The sequence below is a fragment of the Coffea arabica genome, chromosome 8e, assembly GCF_036785885.1.
Source record: "Coffea arabica cultivar ET-39 chromosome 8e, Coffea Arabica ET-39 HiFi, whole genome shotgun sequence".
Lineage (NCBI taxonomy): Eukaryota > Viridiplantae > Streptophyta > Magnoliopsida > Gentianales > Rubiaceae > Coffea > Coffea arabica.
In genome coordinates, this window is record NC_092324.1 from 38169064 (window position 1) to 38177545 (window position 8482).

At 34.1% G+C, this 8482-nt stretch overlaps 1 long non-coding RNA gene across 1 annotated transcript; it reads right to left on the minus strand.

Annotated features, from left to right (window-relative positions):
• Window positions 1-311: 311 nt before the first annotated feature.
• On the minus strand, window positions 312-3124 carry LOC140013089 (uncharacterized). Its single transcript, XR_011820166.1, has 2 exons — window positions 2790-3124; window positions 312-1220 (listed from the first exon to the last, which is right to left on the minus strand). It is a non-coding gene; the product is annotated as an uncharacterized lncRNA (long non-coding RNA).
• Between the last annotated feature and the right edge of the window lie 5358 nt (window positions 3125-8482).

An 8482-nucleotide genomic window follows, 5' to 3' on the forward strand; every position in this document is an offset into this window, starting at 1 on the left:
CGACAATTTGGGTTATTTCAACCGATACCTGCCTCCGTTGACACAGACACGGATAAGAAATTACATTATTTAGATCGCTCAGGCCGTTCCGGAAAGGATTGGGCCCAGTACCATAGTCATTGGGTGCAATATTGGAAACATTATACTCAATCAGTTGTTGGTGAATATCGTAGCGATCCATTAATGCCTTCAGATGAGTACATTGTATGGTACCAGAACATTACTGTACGCTATATAGCACCTCCTGTTTCATGGCAAGCAGTAGATGATGCTCATCTGCCAGATGGGAGACAGTTCGATTACTTGGTAAATTATTAAACACTTTCCCTTTTTATGTAATCAAATCTCATTACATGTTTATTTATTAACATATAATATGACTACAATATACAAATTTCTCTTTTTGTTAGGTTGATTTGATGTCTCAGATCGGTTCGATCTGTGGGATGTATCTCAATCCCGCAAATCCAACACAGTGTGATCATTGGGGACTAACAGCCATTCGTGAGGAGGCATTTGGGACATTACTGTACCTGAATCTAGGACATAAAATAGTAGTTGGTCCATTCGACCGTCAAGATGTTGGTCAATCTGCCTCTTCTGCTGCCCTTTTTCAGATGCCTGTTCAGCATCTACCTAGGGAAGTCTGTGGTAGGAAACAAGCAGTTAGATGTCACAGAGGGAGCATCTCCACTCATGCTATTCATGTGCCGGACGAAGATATAACGCAAACTTCATCACTATCCGGTTATGATCCACCTATTGGCACACACTTTTCTCATAATGAAGCTTTTTTTACACCTCTTACTGTGCCAGCTTTTGGAGGTCATTTCAGTGACACACCTACTCCCATACCTGTATTTGGCTATACATTTGCTGCTGTACCGTCGTTTACAATGCTTGCTACAACGATGTGTCCAAAAATTCAGTTTTAGGATAATCTTGACCAAATGCACCATTTCCTAGGGATCTCGGCTGATTTCTCACCTGCTTTGCATATGAACGACGACAGTGTTCCCATTAGTGCTTCTTTCACAGCGCCTATACATGGTTCTTGTTCTAGATGCGGTCAAACTTCGGTATTCCATCCCTCCGTTAATGATGACGATGATCAAACACCTGAACAAGTTCATGTATTGCCTCGGAGGTCCCAACGATTACAATTAGGACGACATCTACCACATGAAAGAATTCATTGGAAATGTGATTGTTCTAATACCCTGCGAGATAAGGACAAGAGGCTTGTTGATGGGTGATTTTAAAAATATTTTTTTTCAAATAATTATCGAAACTCTCATTTTATTGCTAATTATTACATTCTATAAATATTGTTTAATGTTGCATTATTTATCATTATTCAATTTAGCATTACCATTAAAAGTTTCAAAAATATGACTTAGGTAAATTTTAGAGTGTTTTTAATAACATACCAATTATTTAAACCCTAAACTCTAATTTTTATTTAAGTTTATATACTAATTATTATATTCTATAAATATTGTATTATTTATCATTATTGATTGCGATAATAATATTATAAAATTTAAAACTATGACTTAGGTAAATAAAATTAGTAATTTAATAGCATACTCGATTATCATCTTAATTTATAAATTTAACATTATTCTAATATCATATTTTAAATTTTTGATAATTTTAGTTTATAATAGAAATTTAGTAGTATGATTTAATAATTTTAATTTGAAAAGTGTTACATTGTAATTTGAAAATTAGTATTTCATGTAAAACGTAAAACCTAATTACGCGTATTTAAGGTTACGGGCCTTAAACGGTAAGAAAAAAATTGGTCGCGCTACCTTTTATTAAACATTAAATAACTTATTAACAATTACATATGAAATAATAAAAGGTATGAAGAATGCTTCGAAAAAAAAAAACAAGAATGTATCGCCGCTCATCAAAATGAGCGGCGACACATAAAGACAAAAGCTTCGCCGCTTCATGAGCAGCGAAGCGTTTTTTTTTTTAAAAAAAAATCAAACCAAAATAAATGAAAATTAAAACTCTTTTTATTAGTAGCCTCACCTCTCAATTGCGGCGACCGCTTATTTAGCAATCTCCCCCCTATCCCACATAGCCCCAATTTTCTGAACTTTTTCAATTTTGACAATATTCTTAAAAAATCGCTTTTACAATACCACTTACTTTTTACTATTTATCATTTATCATTTACCATTTACCACTTATTATTTACTATTTACTATTTACTATTTAACATTTACCATTTATCATTTACCATTTACCACTTATTATTTACCACTTACTATTTACTATTTACTATTTAACATTTACCATTATTTACCTTTTATTTCTCATTCGCCTAAAAGACTACTACCTCTATAAAATTATTTCTAAAATCCGTCAACAAATAATCTTTAAAAAAAACTTCTTTAATAACCATAAAAGACTAACCTTATCATCTGACAATTAAATAATCTTAAATGTAAATATTAATTCGCCTGTCAACGACTATTAAATCTTAAAAACTATCACCTTTTATTCATCTGACCATTAATATCAATAAATAATCATTTAATAGTATATTTTACTATTAGTATTCATTATTAATTCGTCTAAAAGACTACAGCAAACCTTAAATAAATCATAAATAAAAGACTATTGCAAATCATAAATAAAAGATTACTGCAAACTATAAATAAATATCTCATTCCAAAATTAAATAAATGTAAAGCAGCATAATATTTAGAACTCAACATAACTGCAAATATTATAAAATTATTATTAACAAAATTATTAAATAAACTAACCTTGTCAATGATATATCGTTTCTTTATAAAATTTCTTTCCGATCCACCCCTCAAATTGTAATGTTGCTTTCCTGAATCCTCGTCTTAATCGATCAGTTATCCTCGAAAATCTAGGAGAAATATGAGATGAGGACCACCAGAAAGAGAAAAATACAAGAAAAATTTGTGAAAACAATGAAAAAGAAGATGAGGATCACACCAGAAAGAGAAAAGTCGTGAAGGAAGTGGGTTTTCTCAAGTAAATATATAGAAAAGAGAGAAAAGTTAAGGTTATCCGTGAAAATGGGACAGAATAGTTATTGTCGGCAAACAAATAATTGTAGTACTGCTTTGACTACAAATTGTTTTTGACTAAATACTGAACTTTGATTAGTTTAGTTTTAAAAAAAAATTAGTGCATGGCCGTTTGCTTTTTTTATAAAGAAATAATAAGAGCATCAGTGACAACCATTGGATATGTTGGGTAGGTGGTATTGACGGTGTAAAAACTGTCGCCGCAATCGAGATTTGCGGTTTTATTTTAAAAATATTCTTTTTCAGTTAAAAAAATTAATTTTTGCCAAATCAAGCCTTTTCACTTTAAAAGAAAATATTTTGGCCGATAACATCCGTTGATCACATCACAACGGTGGAAAAAAATAAAAAATTTTGACGCCGCAAATCAAATTTGCATAAAAAGTCACCTTGGGCCTCCTGTCCGTATGAGGCAAATAATTTGGATCTCAGCAGGAAAAGTCAAAAAGTAGTCCTGACGTCCTGTCAAGTCGTCGTCAGGTTTGTCGGTGTCGGCAACCTTTTGCCGCTCATCTGATGAGCAGCGAAAGCTTGGAGGAAAAAAAATTGAAGAAATTATACAAAATCACAGCAACTAAAAATAAATACAAATTAATTCTAATTTTATTCATAGCCGCTTACCTAAAATGCGGCGATCCTTAAACCAGAACCCCCTCTCGAATACCCCCAATTTTTTGAACTTTTTCAATTTTAACAATATTCTTAGAAATTCGCCCAATAGCTTTTGTACCATATTATTCCCCTATCTATTCTGTTCCTTTTTTTCAAAGAGCCCCCATCTATTCAGTAATTACTTTATAAACAGATAATTTCGCCTGGTTTCAATATCAACAATGTCTGAGTTATTAATTAGTTTCCTAAAAGACTTATCAATCAGCTCGTACAATTATTGAAGAATAACAACTTTTATTTTATCGATTACCTATTTGTGTTTGATATAATTCAAAATGGAATTGATGCAAATTCATTATTATGATTTGTTTGTGGGAAAAATAATGAGTTGTTTGTTTTGTATATTCTAGAATGTATATATGATAGCTTCACACAACTATATTTGAACTCAAAACCCGAAAAAGGCTGGTTTGATCGCCCAAGCAATTACTTTTCAGCCAAAACTGAAATGGCATATATTTATGAGCACATAATCCTTCTTTTTAAATTGATTTAAAAAAAAGATCGATACATAGATGTAGCGTATGAAATAAATCTTTTCCAAGAAAATTCGAGGGAAAGTATAATACACTGTCACGAACACCCCAACCCCACCCCCACCCCCCCCCCCCCCCCCCAACAAAAAAATTATCCCATTAAGAAATATGCTTATTATGAACAAGAATAGGGGAAGATTTTAAGTTCTTTAATTTCTTCTATTGATGTACATGATATACAGAGATAGTTTTTTTCTTCTCTAATGAACGGGAGGAGAGAAAACACTACGTAAAAGTAACTGTAATCACCATCATATGAGATATATAGGACTCATTCCTATAAACATATATGTTGTTAAAACTGTAAAGTCAATAATCAAATTATTTAAGGCCCTTCTGTCAACTGCCATGTATTCTATGAAAGAATCAAAAGTTAAATGAGATTCCTGTTAAAACCCATCTTCCAACCAGTATACTGAATTCTTGTAATGGTAGCAGCCATTTCTACAGCTGCTTAGCATTGTTGCATTGTTTACCAGCCAAAAATCATGCCATACTACTTGGCAATGGGAGGCTCCCCCAACCACTTCGCACGATAGCCTGTTCCTTTACAATCAGAGCAGCGCATGGAACCCTGAAACACGAGGATGAACATTCTGTAAGGTGATAATTGATTTTGGAAGCACAAAATACAATTACATTATCTAAAAGTCAGCATATTCAGATCTCAGAATCCATAAATTACCTTTCCTGCACAGATAACGCAGCTAGTATTCCGTGATGGTACTTGACACAACATGTTGTCACCAATAATGAAGAAACCAGTACCATTGCACCACTTGCAGTCTACATGCCCATTCGAATTGCAAGAAGAGCAAGCCACAGGTCTTGGTTGCTGAAAGCGAGAGTAGGTGTATCAGGCAAGAACTCAAATACAGACACAAGGACTCCAGCATAACTAAAAGAATCCATTGAACAGACATCAAATTGACTAGTTTCTCCAGAAACATCTGCTACAAAATTGGAGTCATATAATAATTTTCACAATAAGGGTTTCCTTTGTTGTTTGTCAATTGATTCTGTCATAATCAGACCAAAGCATTCTAACATTTTTAATCTGCAAGCTGACATGCCAATGTGATTGATATCAAAAAATTTCATTCCTACTCAATCTTTATGCTAAATATATGAGCAAGAAAAATGACCATTCAATGCTTAGACTTTGGAAGCTACCAATAAACGTTTTATTTACCTACCCAAAAAAAAAAGATGCAGATTTATTACAGCTAGAGGAAGTGACATTAGCTTTTCCAGCTTCAGAAGGTTTACTAACAGAATAGAAAACATGATGAAACTTAAGTCACATAAGCTAAGCACCTATGGAGTGAGTGAGTTTTAAACTTGCAGTCAAGGGCATGGCATTCATGTTAAGGTAGAAAATCTGCACAAAGTAAGAATATTTATCATCCTCCCACCCCCCAAAACAAAACACCCGAAAAAAAAAAAAAAAAAAAAAAAAAACATTCTCTCTCACATTCTTATCTTTCCTTCAAACCTGCAGCACTGGTAATGCTGTGCTCAGACCTGATTTCTTGAGCCCTAAAGGAGCCCCAAGATTCCAACTACTCTGCATATCTCTCTCTCTCTCATATCTTTCCTCCCAATCTCAAAAACTTGCACTGCTATCTTCAAACCTGATTTTTAGAGCCTCTATAGAGCCCCAAGATTCCAACTACTCTGCATTTATCGCATTCTCTTCTTTCATGTATTATGTTTTCCTACTAGCACTCCTGCTTCGGTTAAACCTCTTTTTTGACCCTAGATACAGCCCTAAGACTCCTACTCTTCCAATTCCTACTGAAAAGTAAGCTACATTTTTTCTTGAGTACTCATCTGAACAAACTTAAACCCTGGGGGTTATCAGAGGTTCATACACAACCTAGAAACCCTCGTCTAGCTGCAGAGTAGAGAAAACTCCGAGCAACCAGCTCCATTCCTGAACCTCTAGGCATTAAACTCATTGCAAATTGGGAATTCTCACTCAGCACCCGCCTTTATTCATCTAGCAAGCTGGCAAACTCCCGAATTACTAATCTATCTTCTGTTAAAAATGGAAATGCAAAAGTAAGGATACTTTCTTGCTACTAAATGCAAATTACTGTGCCATGCTAGTAATAGGCAAAAACCGCAATGGTTAGACATCGGTGGAATAGTCAGTTTAAATTATGATGCTATAATAATCAAAATCAATGAAAATTACCTTTCTCTGTATAGGGTTACTGAACAATGTTTTGATTCTTTTCCAAATGGTAAATTTTCATTGTAACCTACATTCCAGTGAATGAGCATCTCTAATTATCTACAAGGAGTTTTATCAGCAAAAAGCATTCACAAATGGAAAAAATGGCAGTTGGGCCTAAGGCAGTTTGAGCTTTAGTCCTGAAACAGTGTCAAAACCAGGTATTGATTCAGGAAAAGAGTGCAAGTTTCCATAGCTTAACAGTTGTAAATTTCATGTTACATACACTTTCTTTCCAAAGGACACAATATCCAACTAGAAAATAGTAAGGCAAGCAAGCTCAAAATACCTTACCTTTATATGTAAATAATATTAACTCAACACTTTTTCTTTTAAGCAATACTAACTCTCAACTTTGATCCAAAAAGGGGCAAAAACTGGAGATTCCATGAAAATTTTCCCTTTGGAGAGATACACATACCTTGTCTCACTTTATGCTTGCAATAAGCAAAAGAGGAAGAAGAAATGAGAGAGAACATATCCCTTCTTTAAACACTGCCATTTATAAGATACATGTACTTTTGAGGTGCAAATTTACTTGGTTATATGGAATATGCTACACAACTTTATGTTATACAGCATTCTTCCATCTTAAAAAATGATCCTTTTCCCTCATTATCTCACCACAAATCTCAGCACTAGTTTTGAGGTCACCTAAAGTGTTCAGAAATGCCAAAATTGCTCTTACAGCCTACCAACAAAACCAGCATGCGTTATACAGATAACCAGCTAGTTCAATGTTTAGATGCAGCCTTTTCCTAATGACAATAATCTGTAGGTTCATCCAGATGAGTAAATGTGAACAACTCAATCTATTGCTGGTCCTTAACAAGGAATTGCTAATAAGCGTGAGACATCAGCTTGCTTCAACTATGTCCCTGCCCTTTGTTTCACCCAAATCCAATGCCCTCAATGGAACTATCCAGGTATGTAAGATGTGTTAAAACCTTAAATATAGCTGCGCCCAACATATTGGGACATTGTCAAATCCATATTATACTTTGTTGACAGATATATGCCTCATAATTCATAGATTTTGTACCTTCTTCACACGGTATATTTCATTGATATTTGTACATGAACAATGATGTCATGAACGTTACCATCAAATAATTAACTTTATCGATCACTTGGTTCTTTGCTGTGAACATTGCCAACAATGAACAACTAAGGACTGATTCATTTGTATTGTACTGAGTTGAAAATCTGTTAATTACACGTATTATTTTCATGCAAATTACATGACAAGAAGCAAAAAGGATGCAAAAAATACAGACTGTTGCTTATCGAAACTCCTAAAAAAATATTCTACTCTTGTAACTCTCACTGCAAACTTGTAAAGTGTTCTTTCTTTCAACACCTTTGCCCACCTTCTTCCCAACATAAAACTAAAGTCTGGCAATTACACCTTCACCAAAGCTATATATTTTCACAAAGAAAAACCTACAACATTACCCTTTCATAGATTGAACCCATATGTTCCACCACCAAGTTCTCACAACCAGTACTGACCACTTGTGTGGATGTAACCTGTTCCTCCAAATCTTCCTAATCTGAATAGAAATTTAGGACTGAACACTGTTTCTACTAGTTTGACTGAACAGATGTGATCCTAATAATTCAACAAGGGATACATAATGCTTATTAAGGGGAGAAAGCAGATTAGCTGCATAAATGACAGGCCCTTCTTCTTTTTCCAGAAACAATTCTTCCTGGCAGTTTTAACTCCTGTCAATACCATAATTTGTGAGCTTTGGAAACAGCTTGAACTCCCATCAAGTACGTGAACTTCCAATGAGAATGCACAGTGGGTAATGTAATTATAATGTACATCTCACAAACTTTCATAATTATTTTCCATTCAGGTTTTTCATGACAACCTGGCTACCACCAATACATAAATGCTCAAAATAATTTGTCCCAGAAGAGTTGTACTCCTTCCTTCTAAGTAG